Below are 19502 nucleotides of genomic sequence, written 5' to 3' on the forward strand. Positions count from 1 at the left end.
CCAACTGTCGTGGAATTGTCACGACAGATGTCCTAGCAAGAGGACTTAGTCATAGGGTCATCGCAACTAGGAAGATTAAAGGGGTTAATCGGTACAAAGGACACGAGAGGTTAGTTCGGCCCCTTATGATGAAGGTAAAAGCCTACGTCTAGTTGTGTTGATATTGCTGGGGTTTCGATCACCAAGAGTCTAATCCGCCGGCTTGGGTATCGGTCTCTTGTTTCTTGCCCTAAGCCGCCACCGGGTCATCCCCTTATATACACGGGTTGACGCCTGACGGCCTACAGAGTCCCGGCCGGCTCATAAAACGTGTCCGGCTTGGTGACTTTTTTACATGCCTTTCTTTACAAGTCTTTCTTTACACACAGCGGTTTACAATATTGGGCCTTAAGCCGTCTATGGGCTTAGGCCTTCTACAAGTCTTAATAACTATCACCTTGAATATTAGTGGGCTCCTTTTGTAACCCGCCGTTGGGGTTGACCTGGCCCCTACTGGGTGGGTCTTTTACCGGTTAGCTATATTCCCAACAGGATGTTTCTATGAACTTCGCTAAATCTCTATAAATACTTACGAAGGGTATCTCCTTCCTTCTATTGGAGAAGTTGCAAGTCGCTGGGTCGGCCTGGCTCTTGATGGCCGCCAGTGAAGGCGCCAATGAACTCGTGGCACAGGTCAGGCCACGACGAAATGGAGTTCTCCGGTAGGTGCATCTGCCAAGACCTCACACTGGACTTGAGGGCCAAACAGAAGTAGTTGGCAAACACCTTCTCATCTCTTCCCCCGACAGCCTGAACAACGATGGTGTAGATGCTCAGGATCTCTACCGGGTTCAGTCTCCTAGCGTACTTCTCGGGTAACTCTGGCTTGAACGTGTGAACGGACGACCAACGGACTTGCCGCAGCTCACACATAAAGGCAGGGCAGCCAACCTTGAAAGGTAGGAACCCACCAACGCCGAGCGTGGGCTCGTCGACGTAGGGGGCGTCACACCCATCGGTCAGGCGGAGGTCTTCATGGCGTTGTTCGACAACAGCGCGCGTGTCTCCTCTTCGCCTATCCTTCGGGGCTTGTCGCTGGCCTGGACGCGCTCAAGGGTCAGAAGAGGCCATCGAGACGTCGTTGGGGTCTTGATTTTGTTGCGCTCGTGCTGGCTGCCGTGGCGGGGACTGCACTATGGGGATGGCCCCTTCCGTATGATCAGCAGCATGAGTCGTTGATGTCGCTTGGAGAGGTTGCAGCGGGCTAGCTCGCCGTGAGCCCCCAGCTTTGACGAAACCGAGCAGACTTTGGATGGTGGCATGTCATTCGTTCATCTACTCGGTCATTGGCGGAAACCTCAGCAGCAGCTGAGCTCGCGCCATGGCCTCCGAAGCCATACTTGGCATGGATGATGATGAAGTCGATTGCACCGTCGCTCGGCTCCTGATGGTGCCAACAGCGGCAGCACTGCGCCCCCGCTGCTGCTGCGGGGCGCCCACCTGGATGTGGTGTGGCGAAGGCACTTGAGGGCCAGTGGCTCCATCGAGCGCAACACCTTGGTCGACCCGTCCTGGGAGAGGTACACGCGCTGCGGCCGCACCCATGGTGGGAGCGGCCGGAGGGCGGCAATTCTCCCATGTCCGTGCACTATTGCTATGGTTGTGCCCATCGGTGGGAGAGAGGGGCTCAGATGGAGTAACCCCATCGCCTACACCCTATAGAGCATAGACATCGGGGTGTTGTTGATGCTGCTCTCCTCTGATGCCTCCTGCTCCTGCGTCAGCCGCATGGGAAGTGGTGACGGTGCTACCTGCTCCAACCACATCTCCAGCAGCGTCCGCGTCCTCGTGTGTCTCCGGACCTTCCGTAGTGTTAGAGGCTGCGGGAGGCAGAGCCTTCGATGTGGATGGGTGAGCCGAAGGACCGGGTTTCTTCTTGGGCGCCATGGTCGATGGCGCCGTCAAAGATGGAGATGGTGATGAAGATGACGCGCTGCACACGCCTTCAGGTTCGCACGAGCGAGCCCCTACCTGGCACGCCAAAGATTTCATGGGAAACCATGGCCACCAATGGGACCAGAAGGCCCATTGCTGGTTCGGCAGGGGGACGTCGTGTTGCACAAAGAGCAGACGAGCGTGGGGAAGCACGACAGAGATCACGCATGCAATTTTTCCCAGATTCGGGCCGCCGCGAGTCGTAAAACCCTACTCCTACTTTGGTGGATTGATGGTGGAAAGGTGGTGGTGGAGCGTAGTACACTTGCCCGGCAGGGGTTGCCTCAGGGTGGCAGTGGCTACGTGCGTATGAGGGTGTGAGTTATCCAACCTTGTCACCCTTCTATGGTTGCCATGGGCCTCTTTATAGATCAAGGGGTTACCATAATGGCAAAGTAGTCATTACGCACTGATAAGATAGAAAACAGGGCGCATTAAATGCACCGCTCAACGTCACATCGTAGGTTGCTCGGCAAGGCTTGGTAGGCCATCTTGCCAGCTCCATGCCTGCTCACTTGACACATCATAGGACGGGTGTCACCTGTGGGTTTTTCCAGTAGGGAGAGGCTTCCATCTGGCGAATGGCTGCCACTTGCTGAATCTACGGCTTGACACCGCATTGATCGATGACATGGGTCATGGTGGAGTGGTTGGTGAGGTGGTCTCATCTACGTGAGTCCCGAGAGGCTCTCCTGGGACGCCTTGGTTGTCTCCTTCTGGGCGTGGCCTTGCCCTTTGCCGGGGTCGCCTGCCTGGCAAAGGAGGCCTTTCTCTTGGTGGTATCTTGCTTCTCTGGCTCGATCCTGGTCCTCTTGATTTGCATGTTGGTTCTTTGGAGATCTTGGTTTCTTGAACTCTGACTTGGGCTGGTGCTTCAATCTTGTTCCCGTGCCTGTGCACAGTCTGGGAAACAGACCCAGGGTTTGTTGCACCGACAGAAAGTCTCAATGAATTAAACCCATTTTAGCATGTCTATGATTCAGTTTATCTTGACTTTTAATATGTTTCAAAGATTCATGATCATAATGTATAACAAATTCTTTGGGCCATAAGTAATGTTGCCATGTTTCTAAAGTCTGAACAAGAGCATGTAATTCTTTCTCATAAATAGAATAATCCAGAGTAGTCCCACTCAAATTTTCAGAAAAATATGCAACATGTTTGCCATCTTCTAATAACACACCTCCTAATCCAATTCCACTGGCATCACATTCAAGCTCAAAAGTCTTATTAAAATCAGGAAGTTGGAGTAAAGGAGCACGTATCAACTTATCTTCCAAGACCGTGAAGGCTTCTTCCTATGCGATACCCCAAACAAAAGCCACATCCTTCTTTGTAAGCTCATTGGGAGGTGCAACAATGGTGCTGAAATCTCTCACTAAATGCCTATAGAATCCAGCGAGGCCAAGAAAACTCCTCACTTGTGTGACCGTTTTGGGCTGCAGCCAACTCTCAATAGATTCAATCTTGGCTTTATCAACTTCAATACCCTGTGGAGTAACAACATAGCCAATAAAAGATACTCGGTAGGTGCAAAAGGTGCACTTACCAAGGTTACCAAACAAACATGCATCACGTAGAGCAACAAAAGTAGCACGTAAATGTTCGAAATGTTCCTCCAAAGATCTGCTATAAATCAGTATATCATCAAAATAGACTACCACAAAACATCCAGTGAAAGCATGTAAAACTTCATTCATTAATCTCATGAAAGTACTAGGTGCATTAGTTCACCAAAAAGGCATGACTAACCACTCTTATAATCCAAACTTAGTTTTAAATGTAGTTTTCCATTCATCTCCCAATTTCATACAAATTTGATGGTATCCACTACACAAATCAACTTTGGAGAATATTGTAGAGCCACTCAATTCATCAAGCATGTCATCTAGCCTAGGAATAGGATGACGATAACAAATAGTAATATTATTAATGCCTCTACAATCATAACACATACGCGACATACCATCCTGTTTTGTGACTAGTATAACAGGAGCAGCACAAGGACTAAGAGATTCGTGTATATAACCTTTGTCGAGCAGCTCCTGTACTTGACACATAATCTCCTTCCTCTCCTCTGGATTGGTACGGTATGGCACACGGTTTGGCAGTGAAGCATAGGGAACTAAGTCAATCTGATGCTCAATCCCTCGAATAGGTGGTACAGCAGGAGGCAAAGAGGAATGTACATCCTTGAAAGAAAATAATGCCTCTTTGCACACAAAAGCATAGCAAACAGATTTTCTGAAATCTAGACCATCAATATCAGATTTGGTGGCAAGTAAACATGCACTTTTCAATTTAATTTCAGAAGCAACACTAGATGGTTTATTATTAGGCTTCATTTGTTGCTCAAATTCTTTTGCCACAATCTGATTTTCACTCTTATTTTTCTCTTGTTTTGCTTTATTAGCTCTATTAAGATCATCTTTCAAAATGGAATCAGGAGTCATAGGGAGCAAAGTAATATTTTTATCCTTATGAGCGAGAGTATACTGATTGTTTCGACCATGGTGTATGGATTTTTTTTATCAAATTGCCACGGTCTACCAAGTAATATGGAACATTCTTGCATAGGTACCGCATCACAATCAACATAATCAGCATATGTAGAGATACTAAAATGCACACGAATAGTACGTGTTACCTTAACCTTGTCGATATTGTTGAACCAATAGATGTAGTAAGGATGTGGATGTGGTCTTGTGGTGAGAGATAGCTTCTCCACCATCTCCATGCTAGCCAAGTTGTTGCAACTCCCTCCATCTATGATGACGCGAACAGAAAATTCCTTCACAACTCCCTTTGTATGCAACAAATTATGACTCTGATTTTTCTCAGCTTGTGTGACCTGCACACTCAAAACACATTGAGCAAATAAACATTCATACCTGTCAGTGTCTTCAGGAGCCATGTATTGCGTCTCATGATCAGAATTATCTCCATCGTTTTCTTCACTTGTAATAAGAGCCAAAGTCTCCTCATCATAGTCACTAGCGGACTCATACCCACCATCCTCAGTACCAATCATCACACGCATAGATGGGCATTCTCTCGCATAATGACCTCCACCCTTGTAACGAGGACAAATAATATCATGTGTTTGCCCTGTTGAGGCCATGGATGAAGAAGAGCTCTGTGTGGAACCTGAAGGTCTACTCTTGGCAGATGGTGGTGGTGGTGCCTGTTTTCTTGTATATCGGTTGGAATTGGCGGCTGTAGACAGTGGTGCTGCAGTAGGACGTGTGGAAGTAGGGGATGTGTGCAGTGTCCATGATGAAGGTCGACCTACAGAAAAGTTAGTTCGCGCCAATGCATGTCGATCCTGTACTTCACGTTCAGCTTTGCAAGCAAGATGGAATAAACGAGTGATATTATTATACTCCTTATACTCTAGAATGGTCTGAATCTCTTTATTTAATCCACCTATAAAACGTGCAAGCATAGCTTCAGTATCCTCAACAATACCACATCTAATCATTCCAGTTTGTAATTCCTGATAATACTCTTCTACAAAAAAATTCCTTGTCTTGAACGCTGCAATTTTTGAAATAATTCACGTTGATAATATGGTGGAACCCAATGAGTTCACATAGAAGTTTTCAAAGCAGCCCAAGTAGCTGGAATAGGATATAATCTACAATGTTCGGACCACCAAACACATGCAAAACTAGTGAAAGCACAAACAGCAGCAGGAACACGTCTCTCCTTAGGATATTGTAGACATGTAAAAAGTTGTTCAGTTTCTAACTCCCAAGTAAGATATATATTAGGAACATATCTAGCTTCAAATGGTGGAATATTCAATTTTAGTTTAAGACGATGGTCATGATCTCGTTCCTCGGGTGGTGGTGCAGCCCTACCGTTGTGATGATATGCATGAGGACGACCTGGTGGTGGTGGTTGCACGTAGTTCTAATTTTGATCAACCTCATCCTTGTAATGGTCCTCCACCTCTGCAGTAGCAGCAGGAGCTACAGATGCATCAACAGTAGGTACAGCGGCACCAGAAGTTTGACCAGGCTCAAGGGGAACGTGTTGTGCTTGTCCCACTTGATTTGGAAGGCGATGTTGGTGTTGTTGTTGTTGTAGATATGCGACAGGTGCAACGGGCGGTGGTTGTGGAAGACGCACTAGCAATTCATTAAACTTGTTATTGAGCTTTGTTTCGAACGCCTTCTAAATGCCATCTATCTTCTCCATGGCCTCTTCAAATCTGTTTAGCACATCTTCCACTTGTCCACTCATCATTTGCTGAAACTTATTATGTAACTCTTTGTTCGTCATGTTCTCCCAGTCAGTCTCATCGACTTGCGATCCTACCATGGTTAGCAGCAACAGAAACACAAAAGAATATGATCCTATAGACTAGTAGGTAGTAGTGTTGGTGTGTCACAAATCCGACAAGCGAATCTCAAAATCTTACCAGTTCTTACCAAGCAGCAGGTGGTGATCAGCAACCGTTGTAGTCAAAACTCTCAAAAGCTTGGATAGAGCCATTGCCAGCGAAAGTCAAATGCATGACGTAGATGTATGTGGAGCTGGGAAGGCTTATAATATGGTAGCAAAAAGGTCAGCAATAATCAATTCAGAGATGCAAAGTTGAAAAAACACTCAACTACGGTACTGTGCTGGTCCTAGGCTAGACCGTGCTAGAGACGCGAGCCTAGAACACTAACAAAATCACGGCGCTGCACGTAAACAAGGGAAAAGCACACTCTGGAATTTTTTTCGCTCTTTTTTTGCACGCTCTTTTTTTTGCGCTCCTCTTTTTTTTGCAAAAAATCACTATAATGGAGAGTGTCTCAAAACTCTTCCCTAGTCAAAATAACAGGATACGCACGAAAAAAATTGACTATTTTTTCGAAAATCAGGGCAGCAACGACGAAAAAGTGCGACAAAAAATCACTATGATGGCGAGTGTCTCAAAAAGCTCCCTGGGACCTAAAAATAGGATAGGGAAAAATATTTTCGATCACCGAAATTTTGGCCTAAAAATTGCCCGGTGGTCTCCAGACTCTTTTTTTTCGAAACCTACTTAGGCAAGGAAACATGAATCAGAAAAAAAGATGGATCTTGAAAACAAACCTAATATGAAAAGAACTTGGATTGGTGGTGGTATATGGCAGCGGTGGTGGTATATGGTAACAGTGGTGGTATATGGATACAGATCGGTGGTGGTATATGACAGGGCTGGTGGTATATCATAGCGGTTGTGGTATATGTACACGGATCGGTGGTGGTATATGGTTGCGGTGCCGGTATATGGATATGGATCGGTGGTGGTATATCGATTCGGAGTGGTGGCGGTAGATGGCAGGGGCGATGATGATGGTGTGGCGGCGGCGTGACAACTTATGACCAGAACTCTAGCAACTCGACACGACGATGCAACCGCAAATTCAACAAAGCAAAATACTGAAAAGACTATGCATAGGCTTAGACTGGTTTGGCCAACACTAATTTTTTGGCTTTTTCGTGGACTGTAGGTATGAGGAACAAACTCTAAACTACGAAAAACTGTAAAACCTCATCGAGCAACCTGGAAATCTAATACTACTTGATAGAGGCAAAGGTATCCCGTCTTTTGATGAGAAGGTGATTATCGTTTTGGTGGAGTAGACTTTGACGATTCGACTACGAACGTGCGAGGACATCGCGCCTAAGTAATCGCTAAACCAACTCCGAGAGGTTATTGACCATGCCGGAGCACGACCAAATGATAGAGGCTAAGGTGTCCCGTCTTAGAGGAAGTCGACTTTGATGGTCCGACTACGAACGTGCGAGGACGTCGCGCCTTAGCAATCGCTAAACCAACTCCGAGGGGTTATTGACCACGCCAGAGCATGATCAACCTGACCACGAGGGCATTTTTCCTGCGAGCAAACGAAGAACAAGCAAGAAACTGAGATTGCAATCTGGATATTGCGAATATAAGATGAAAGCTTTATTATTCAAGGTGGGGTTCTGTGACGTCTTGGTCTGGTCGTTGGACACAAACGAAGTACGCGAAGTTGCAGCTATGGCGAACTTTTAAGTAAACAAAACCCAAAGTCTAAACGACGCCCTAAGGCCTGAATATATGGAGGAAGAGGGGGGAATTTCGTGGCCCTTGGAGGAGGGGTCCGAAACCAACCCTAACTCTTGTTTCCCCACACATACGGACTCTAAAAACAGCCTATACTTAAGTATTTCGAAAATACATGGGCCTAGCCCAATAATAAGGTGATGCAACACCTAAAATAGCCTTTGGACGAAATTTATGAAGTGGCATCTTGTATATTTCGTCCAAGGCTTCATGCACTCCTTATGGTGGCTTCAAAGTCCTGAAATCATCACTTGGAACTCCGTTCTGGATCCCCTTGCACATGCCATCATCTCCACGCTTGAACTTGTTCCAAGATTTATCTTTCTTGTCCAAGCTAGGCCCTTGATTTGTAAGCAAGACAAATGTATCCAATTTAGGCAGCATCATATTCTCATGAACATTAGAATCGTTACCAAGAAACTAAAGCACATGATAATTCAATTGGCGTGCGCGAGCTCTAGTAATTGGTCCAATATGTATAACAGCAGGGGCTGTGGGTGTAACAATGGTATTGATGTCCTTATCATCCTCCCCTTCTTGAAATGAAGTCGTCCTCGACGAAAGTTCATCGTCCTCACCCAAATAAGGCTTCAAATCTGCAATGTTAAAAGTGGGACTAACCCCAAAATCTGCAGCTAGCTCAAGTTTATATGCATTATCATTTATTTTCTCTAACACCTTAAAAGGACCACCAGCACGTGGCATTAGCTTTGATTTGCGCAAATTAGGAAATCTATCCTTACGCAAATGTAACCAAACAAGATCTCCAGGTGCAAACACAACATGTTTTCTACCCTTATCTCCAGCAAGTTTATATTTAGTATTCATGCGCTCAATGTTTTCCTTAGTTAACTCATGCATTTTTAAAATCAATGCAGCACGTTCTTTAGCATCAAAATTAACCTTCTCCGAAGATGGAATAGGCAACAAATCAATAGGTGCACGAGGTAGGAAACCATACACAATTTCAAAAGGGCACATCTTAGTAGTAGAATGCAATGAACGATTATAAGAAAATTCAATATGAGGCAAGCATTCTTCCCACATTTTCCTGTTATTCTTCAAAACAGCCCTAAGCATAGTAGACAATGTTCTATTGATTACTTCAGTTTGTGCATCAGTTTGGGGGTGACAAGTAGTACTATAAAGCAGCTTAGTCCCCAACTTAGCCCATAAACATCTCCAAAAGTAGCTAAGAAATTTAGTATCACGATATGAAACAATAGTATTTGGCACACCATGCAAGCGAATAATTTCACGAAAGAACAAATCAGCAACATTAACAGCATCATCGCTTTTAGGACATGGTATAAAGTGTGCCATTTTCGAGAACCTATCCACGACAACAAATATGCTATCCCTCCCCTTCTTTGTTCGAGGTAAACCTAAAACAAAGTCCATAGGTATATCCTCCCAAGGAACACTAGGTACAGGCAAAGGCATATATAAACCATGAGGATTGAGTCGTGACTTAGCTTTTTGACATGTAGTGCAGCGAGCAACAAAACGCTCAACATCCCGTCTCATCTTTGGCCAAAAGAAATGTGTAGCAAGTATATCCTCCGTCTTCTTGACGCCAAAGTGTCCCATAAATCCTCCTCCATGCACCTCCTGCAACAACAAAAGACGAACAGAGCTAGCTGGAATGCATAGCTTGTTAGCACGAAACACAAATCCATCGTTAAGAACGAACTTGTTCCAAGTTCTCCCTTCCTTACAATTCTGCAATACATCTTTAAATTCAGCATCATGCACATATTGATCTTTGATGGTCTCCAAACCAAATATTTTAAAGTCAAGTTGTGAAAGCATACTATAACGACGAGACAATGCATCAGCAATAACATTTTCTTTACCCTTCTTGTGTTTAATGACATAAGGAAAAGTCTCAATGAATTCAACCCGTTTAGCATTTCTATGGTTCAGTTTTGCTTGACTTTTAATGTGTTTCAAAGATTCATGATCAGAATGTATAACAAATTCCTTGGGCCATAAATAATGTTGCCATGTTTCTAAGGTCCGAACAAGAGCATATAATTCTTTGTCATAAGTAGAATAGTTCAGACTAGGCCCACTCAATTTTTCAGAAAAGTATGCAACAGGTTTGCCATCTTGTAATAACACACCTCCTAATCCAATTCCACTAGCATCATATTCAAGCTCAAAAGTCTTATTAATATCAGGAAGTTGGAGTAAAGGATCATGTGTCAACTTATCTTTCAATACCGTGAAGGCTTCTTCCTGTGCGGTACCCCAAACAAAAGGCACATCCTTCTTTGTAAGCTCGTTGAGAGGTGCAGCAATGGTGCTGAAATCTCTCACAAAACGCCTATAGAAACCAGCGAGGTCAAGGAAACTCCTCACTTGTGTGACAACATAGCTTCAATAGCTTCAATCTTGGCTTCAATCTTGGCTTCAATTTTGTTTTGGGCTGCGGCCAACTCTCAATAGCTTCAATCTTGGCTTCATCAACTTCAATTCCCTGTGGAGTAACAACATAGCGAAGAAAAGATACCTGGTCGGTGCAAAAGGTGCAGTTTCCAAGGTTACCAAACAAACGTGCATCACGTAGAGCAATAAAAACAACACGTAAATGTTCCAAATGTTCCTCCAAAGATTTGCTATAAATCAATATGTCATCAAAGTAAACTACCACAAATCGTCCGGTGAAAGCACGTAAAACCTCGTTCATTAACCTCATGAAAGTACTAGGTGCATTAGTTAACCCAAAAGGCATGACTAACCACTCATGTAATCCAAACTTAGTTTTAAATGCTGTTTTCCATTCAGATCCCAATTTCATACGAATTTGATGGTATCCACTACGCAAATCAACTTTGGAGAATATTGTAGAGCCACTCAATTCATCAAGCATATCATCTAGCCTAGGAATAGGATGACGATAACGAATAGTAATATTATTAATGCCTCTACAATCAACACACATACGTGACGTACCATCCTTTTTCGGCACTAAAATGATAGGAACAACACAAGGACTAAGGTATTCACGTAAATAACCTTTGTCGAGCAGTTCTTGTACTGGACGCATAATCTCCTTCGTCTCCTCCGGATTGGTACGGTATGGTGCATGGTTGTGTAATGATGCACCAGGAATTAAGTCAATTTGATGCTCAATCCCTCGAATAGGTGGTAATCCCGGTGGCACGTCTTGTGGAAAGACGTCAGTGAACTCCTGCAAAATGTTAGTGACAGCAGGAGGCATAGAGGAAGGCACGTCCTCGAATGAAAATAATGCCTCTTTGCACACAAAAGCATAGCAAACAGATTTGCTAAAATCTAAATCATCAATATTAGATTTGGTGGCAATTAAACATCCACATTTCAATTTAATTTCAGAAGCAACACTAGATGGTTTATTATTAGGTTGCATTTGTTGCTCAAATTCTTTTGCCACAATCTGATTTTCACTTTTATTTTTCACCTGTTTTGCTTTATTAGCTCTATTAATATCATCTTTCAAAATGGAAGGAAAGTAATATTTTTATCCTTATGAACAAGAGTATACTGATTGTTTCTACCATGGTGTACAGAATTTTTATCAAATTGCCATGGTCTACCAAGTATAAGGAACATGCTTGCATAGGTACCACATCACAATCAACATAATCAGCATATGTAGAGATACTAAAATGCACACGAACAGTACGTGTTACCTTAACCTTGCCACTGTTGTTGAACCATTGGATGTAGTAAGGATGTGTATGTGGTCTTGTGGTGAGTGATAGCTTCTCCACCATCTCCATGCTAGCCAAGTTATTGCAGCTCCCTCCATCTATGATGACACGAACAGAACGTTCCTTCAGAACTCCCTTTGTATGGAACAAATTATGCCTCTAATTTTGCTCAGCTTGTGTGACCTGCACACTCAAAACACATTGAGCAACTAAATAGTCATACATGTCAGCATCTTCAGGAGCTACGTATTGCGTCTCATGATCAGAATCATCCCCACCGTGTTCTTCACGTGTAATAAGAGCCAAAGTCTCCTCATCATAGTCACTAGCAGACTCATACCCACCATCCTCAATAGCAATCATCACACGCTGAGATTTGCATTCTCTCGCAAAATGTCCTCTTCCCTTACAACAACGACAAATAATATCAGTTGTGTGCCATGTTGATGCCATGGAAGAAGAAGAACTCTGCGCAGGCCCGGGAGGTGTGCTCTTGGCAGATAGTGGTGGTTGTGCCTACTTTCTTGTATCACGGCTGGAGGTGGCACCTGATGGAGGTGCTGGTGTAGTGGAAGTAGAGGATGCACGTGGTATCCATGATGAAGATCAACTTGCAGAAAAGTTAGTTCGCGCCAATGCCTGTTGATCCTGCACTTCACGTTCAGCTTTACAAGCAAGATGGAATAAACGAGTGATATTAGTATACTCCTTATACTCTAGAATGGTCTGAATCTCTCTATTTAATCCACCCATAAAACGTGCAAGCATAGCTTCATTCTCCTCAACAATACCACATCTAATCATGCCAGTTTGTAATTCTTGATAATATTCTTCTACAAAAAAATTTCCTTGTCTTAAATGCTGCAATTTTTGAAGTAATTCATGTTGATAATATGGTGGAACCCAACGAGTATGCATAGCAGTTTTCTAAGCAGCCCAAGTAGTTGGAATAGGATATAATCTACAATGTTCGGACCACCAAACACATGCAAAGCTTGTGAAAGCACACACAGCAGCAGGAACACGTCTCTCCTCGGGATATTGTAAACATGTAAATCGTTGTTCATTTTCTAACTCCCAAGTAAGATATATATCAGGAACATATCTACCCTCAAATGGTGGAATATTCAATTTTAGTTCAGGGAGATGGTCATGATCTCGTACCTGAGGGTGAGCCCTACCATTGCCATTATTTGCATGTGGACGACCTGGTGGTTGCTGTGCTGGTGGTGGCACGTAATTTTGGTTTTGATCAATGTCATCCTTGTAATCTCCCGCAAAATCATCCTCCTCCGCATCAGCAGTAGGAGCCACAGAAGTATCAACAGCAGCACCAATAGTTTGGCCAGGTGCAAGAGGGAGACGGCTCGCTCGGCGGAGGGCTGTTTCGCGATGTGGAGGTAGTCGTTGTTGTTGTTGTTGTTGTAGAGGTGCGTTAGGTGCAGCAGGTGGTGGTGGTGGAAGACGCGCGAGTAATTCATTAAACTTGTTATCGAGCTTTGTTTCGAACGTCTGCTCCATGCCATCTATCTTCTCCATGGCCTCTTCAAATCTGTTTAGCACATCTTGCACCTGTCCACTCATCATTTGCTGAAATTTATCATGCAACTCCTTATTCGTCATCTTCTCCCAGTCAGTCTCGTCGGCTTGTGATCCTGCCATGGTTAGCAGCAATAGAAACACACAAGAATATGATCCTACAGACTACGAACAAGAGGTGGTGGTGGATGTCACAAATCTGTCAAGCAAATCTCAAATTCTTACCAGTTCTTACCCAGGAGCAGGCGGTGATCGGCAACTGTCGTAGTCAAAGATCTCACAGCTTGGATAGATGAATTACCAAGTAGAGTCAAACGCATGACGTAGATGTATGTGGAGCTGGGAAGGCTTATAATATGGTAGCAAAAAGGGTCAGCAATAATCAATTCAGAGATGCAAAGTTGAATAAATGCTCAACGACGGTACTATGCTGGTCCTAGGCTAGACCGTGCTAGAGACGCGAGCCTGGAACACTAACAAAATCACGGCACTGCACGTAAACAATGGAGGAGCATACTCTGAAAAAAATTCACTTTTTTTGCACTTTTTTTCCTCTTTTTTTTTGCTCCGCAACATTTTTTTCGAAAAAGTCTACAAATGGTCTTAAAACTGCCTAGCCAGAATTTTCCAGACTTAGTTTTTTTTTCTTCTGCGGGTAGCACGTAATCTCGGGAGTCCTACTCTGTCACGACTCGAAGTATCGTGTGATCCAGAAATCGAAAACAAAGCAAAAATTACTGGACTCGGACTAGGACTGGTGGCGGAGATGAATCTGGTGGAATCTCGACTGTGGTGGTATATCTGGACTCGGATTGGTGGTGGTATATGGCGATGGTATATCTGGACTCGGATTGGTGGTGGTATATGGCGATGGTATATGTGGACTCGGATTGGTGGTTGTATATGGCAGCGGCGATGTATATGGTGGGGTGGTGGTATATGGTAATGATGATGACGATGGTGCGGTGGCGGCGTGACAACCTGTGAACAGAACTTGAAACTCTAAGGGACTAGACGCTAAGACCAGCAACTCGACACAATGATGCAACCGCAAATTCAACAAAGCAAAACTCTAAAAAGATTATGCAAAGGCTCAGATTGGTTCGGATATGATGACCTAATCCTAATATTTTTGGCTTTTTCGTGGACTATAGGTATGAAGAACAGACTCGACCTAAACTACGAAAAACTGTAAAATCTCACCGAGCAACCTGAAAATCTAATACCACTTGATAGAGGCTAAGGTGTCCCGTCTTTCGACTAGATAGTGTCTATCATTTTAGAGGAAGTCGACTTTGACGATCCTACTACGAACGTGCGAGGACGTCACGCCTTAGCGATCGCTAAACCAACTCCGAGGGGTTATTGACCACGCTGGAGCATGATCAACCTGACCACAAGGGCCTGTTTCCTGCGAGCAAATGAAGAACAAGCAAGAAACTGATATTGCAATCTGGATATTGCGAATATAAGATGAACGCTATATTGATCAAGGTGGGGTTCTGTGACGTCTTGGTCTGGTCGTTGGACACAAACGAAGTACGCGAAGTTGCAGCTATGCCGAACTTTTAATCTAAACAAAACCCAAAATCTAAACGATGCCCTAAGGCCTGTATATATGGAGGAAGAGGGGGGAATTTCGTGGCCCTTGGAGGAGGGGTCCGAAACCAACCCTATCTCTTGTTTCCCCACACATACGGACTCTAAAAATAGCATATACTTACGTATTTCGAAATTACATGGGCCTGGACCAATAGTAAGGTGACGCATCACCTATAATATCCTCTGTACGAAATTTGTGAAGTGGCATCTTGTATATTTTGTCCAAGACTTCATGGACTCATTACGGTGGCTTCAAAGTCCTGAAATCATCACTTGAAACTCCGTTCTTGTTTCCCTTGCTGATGCCATCATCTCCATGCTTGTTCTTGCTCCAATGTTCATCCTTCTCAAAGCTAGGCCCTTCATTTGTAAGCAAAACAAATGTATCCAATTTATGCAGCATCGTATTCTCATGAACATTAGAATCAGTACCAAGAAACAGAAGTACCTGATCATTTAATTGGAGGTGCACGAGCTCTAGTATTTGGTCCACTATGTATAGTAGCAGGGGCTATGGGTGTAACAATGGTATTGATGTCCTCATCATCATGCCTCTCGTTGGTGCCTCCAACTAGGGAAGGTTATGCCCTGGCCCGGTAGGCGGTGATAGCCTTGTGCGCCCGTTATTGTTGTACCCACGTTGTCCCTGTTTGGGACTATTTTGTTTTGCCACGATGGTGGCTGTTGGATGTCACGACATGACATCGGGGCCACCCATGACTTATCCCAAAGGGGAGTTGGTCGGAGTGGCCGGGAAAGTGTCATGGCAGTAGACTGGTTTTGTCGAAACACTGTTGGTCCACCCGAATGGGAGCAAGAGGCCATGGGTTCTGTGATGTGGGTACAGTGTGCTAACCTCTGTAGAGTGTGTGTTTAATCTATATATAGTCGTGTCCTTGGTCATGGGCACAAGTTCGTACTAGTTCACACCGTTCGATCAACACTCACATGACGGGATGACTTATATGTTGATATATTTGAGCAGTACAGATTGGCAGGATGATGATGAGGATATTGGGATGATCTCGAGGATTATCGTTCAGTTTGTGATGTGGTCACACGTTGATCACGTGGAGGTATTGATCACAAGGTGATCGAGGTGATTTATTGCTTGGCCGAATAGCCAAGAGCGAGATGGTTCTTGAGATGATGGTTCAACAGTAATTTTAGTAGTACCATATCATGATTAGTAGTTGCTTCCTCATAGTAGTTATTAATAACTTAACCTGTTAAATGCTATGTTGTTGTTTTTCCTTGATGCTTTTGGTTGTTGTGAGCTTGCAAGTACATTCAATGTCCTGACCTAGCGTGTCATGCCAGATTGAAGGTGATGCTGTGATTGATTGTTTGTCAAGATTTCCATTTGTGTGAGCTAGATCGTGTCCTAGCCAGAGTCCCTGTGGAGTGGAGTTCACCACTGTCGTCGTTGTACCGCTGTTACAAGTTGATCCACTGCTATAAGTTGATCCGCTACTAGCATAGAGCTACATTAGTAGGCGTAGTGTCGTCATGCAGATGTGATCCTTTGTAACATCATACCCTTGTACCTTATCCTTTTGTAATAAAGAGATTCTTTGCTATATGCCGAGTAGTGTCGTATTCTAGAAGACTTACCTCGATCTCTTGGCTGGAATATGGGGCATTCCGGTTACTCTGAGCCGGGGTGCCACCGAGCTTGGTATTAGAGTAGGTCTGGCTGTAGGACGTCCTAGTCAGCGCGAGTGGTAGAAATCGGTAGTATAGAGTCTTGCTTGGTTGCTGCATATGGTTGCCACATTTGTTTGTTGCATAGCATGCTTATACACTCATTATTTTTGTGCTAACGGTTTATCTTGTGAGTGTAGTTGGCGTCGGTTCGGATCCACTACAGCCCAGCCTTTGCATCTCTTCAGTTCCCTTTTGAGCCTGTTCTTCGGTGTTTGGCGTAATTTCTGTCCCAGCGGAATGATGCCAAGTGTTCCGGACACTATTTGTGGGATGGTGCCCAGGTATCGCACCAGTTTCCTTTCTTCAGCCGCACCTATCATTTCGGTGATAGACATGCTTCTATCCATGATCGTCCTTTTTATCTCATCGTGTTGGCAACCCTTAATGGTCTCAATCATCATAAAAGGGCAATGTCAGCCGACTCAGTTTTCCTCGCTATCCTATTCCTTGGACAAGTATGGATTCCTTCCGTCTTCTTGATAATAATGTGGTCGCGACATTCGTGTCCCGCTACATGGTTACCAAGTACGTCCTCGCCTCCCAGTTAGTCAAGGATGCTACCTGGCTAAGCTAGCACTTGGTGTTGCGGTGTTTACACTAGTTCTTCCACACATTGATTCGTTTGCGTGCACACCATCATAGCATGTTAGATCATAGAACTGGAGATTCTAGCAAGATTTGTGTGCTCAAGTAGGCATGCGTATTGTGTGAATAGTAGTAATATGTGTCTTTGATTGTGTGTGATTTGATTGTTTGTGTGCTTTTGTTTAGTTGAGTTGTTTCTTTTGCTTCTTTCTTTTTGGGCCCTCGGTGTTATGTTATTTCCCCTTATGGAAGTTGCTCATCAACCGACACCAGACTCGAAGAAGCAATAAGGATTTCAAATATTTGGAAAAAAGATCAGCTAAATACATCAAGTCTACATTAGTATTTAATCCTCACATAGTAATGGGCAAGCCAGCGGGAAGACAAGTCAGGTGCAAGATCAACGGTATATTTTCAGTCAAAGTATGAAGCTTTGGATATGAGAAACTCAGTCTTCCTCCACACGCTATCGGAAGAAGCTTATGGTGCAAGGCTCCTCTATTTTCCTTAGTACAATATATGGATAGATTATTGTCAAAGATACCAGTCTTTCACAAGCAAGATACCTCGATAAAGGCTTCTCACATAAGGAAATTAATCCTTCTCAACAAGCTTCTCAGGTATGGAACCCAGTCTTCTCCAGCATGCCACTGTGGCAAAAGCTTTGAGTATAAGCTATCGAGTCTTCTTCAGCAAGATACTCAGATGGCTTCCCACGCAAGATACCCAAGCCGCATTAGTACAACACTATGCCCCGTTGTCAGCTATTCCACTATGAGTTGGCAGTATGTGACAGTGCAACTCAAGGATTAGATCCGCAATAATTCTGTCAGAAGAACAATTCAGTCAAGACATATGAGTACCGCAAGGATCGAGTGTTCGGTTGCATATTATTCTTATATATATGCTGAGCATGCATCCCCACCCATACCAGTCACTCATGCGAGATACGGCAATGATCAAGCAGATATACCTAAGAAATAATCAGTAGTCTTGACACTGGTCACCAAGGTCATTATTCCCGCACCCGACAAGGTGTTATCCCAAACTCTTGTCACCTTCTTGCATGATTGACCACAACAACGAGCTCTGTACAGCTACAAGCCTTGAGTATATGTCACATACGTGTGGACCCAGGTCGGAAAACAAGTGCAAGGGATGATGCCAAAAACATTGCACTAACCACATTCATGGTTGTACAAAGAATCAAGGACATATGTGGCCAACCTAGTTTCAGCAAGGTATCCCGAGAAAGAAAATCATGACCATCAAAGGGTGAGACTAATGAATTTTGCGTGACCATCAGGGTCCGGATACCCAAGTCAGTTGGAGGCCATGATTCCATATGGATCCACAAAGACATACCCTCAAAGGCCTACTCTGTTCTACAAGGACTTCATATCCTGCCGACCCGCTTAAAATGGTTAGTGTGGAACATCCGAGCCTATCCCCCCATGGACGGATATACCGACAGCATGGGTAAGTCAAAATCCGAACCATCAGCTCAGATTAGGTATATTCACTGGTGGAACCTAGTACACTGACAGCCTGTCATGAAAAGTATCTTTCCGCCAGCACCTTTGTTAGGCCAGTCTCATGATGTTAATGTTTGACGTATGCTACAACTATAAATCCATACCCCTTTATATTGCTCTTGACAGAAGGCAATCGAATCTTTGGTACATATCTCATGCTCGAGCCAAAGAAATAAATCAAGATAAATCAGTACCACCTGTGAGCACTCAGATCCCGTCAGGAGAATGCCCATGATTCTCAGCATTGATTGAACCCAGAAGACATGAATTTGTTTGAGCAAAGACCTATCGGAAATTTGGAAAGGTGAAGCAACCGACCCCAGAGCAAGGTAATTTTGGAAAGGTGAAGCAACCGACCCCAGAGCAAGGTAATCAGATCATGTGAAAATCAAGGGGAAGAATATATAAAGGCAAAGGATACCCGAGTTGGAAACGATTAAACATATACTTGATCCCTGAGCAACCAAATCTCGAGGACGAGATTTCTTTAAGGGGGAAGGTTTGTAACACCCTGGTTTTTGGCCCTTTCTTTTTCTTTTTGATTTATTTGTTTCTGCTCTAATTTTCTTCTTGGAGTGGCGCTGTGGAGCTAAAACCTGGGAGATTATCATCATTTCTTATCCCAAGTGGCTCATCATCCTCAAATCTTTTCCAAGACCATGTAATTTCCACTCTAGCCCAACCCTAAATTCTTTTTCTTAGGAATATTCCTTTTTCTATTAAAGGAATAACCCTATTTATCCTAGGTTGTGAAGTAACCTATATTTTTGTCAC

The sequence above is a fragment of the Triticum urartu genome, chromosome 6 (assembly GCF_003073215.2).
Source record: "Triticum urartu cultivar G1812 chromosome 6, Tu2.1, whole genome shotgun sequence".
In the NCBI taxonomy this organism is placed as follows: domain Eukaryota; kingdom Viridiplantae; phylum Streptophyta; class Magnoliopsida; order Poales; family Poaceae; genus Triticum; species Triticum urartu.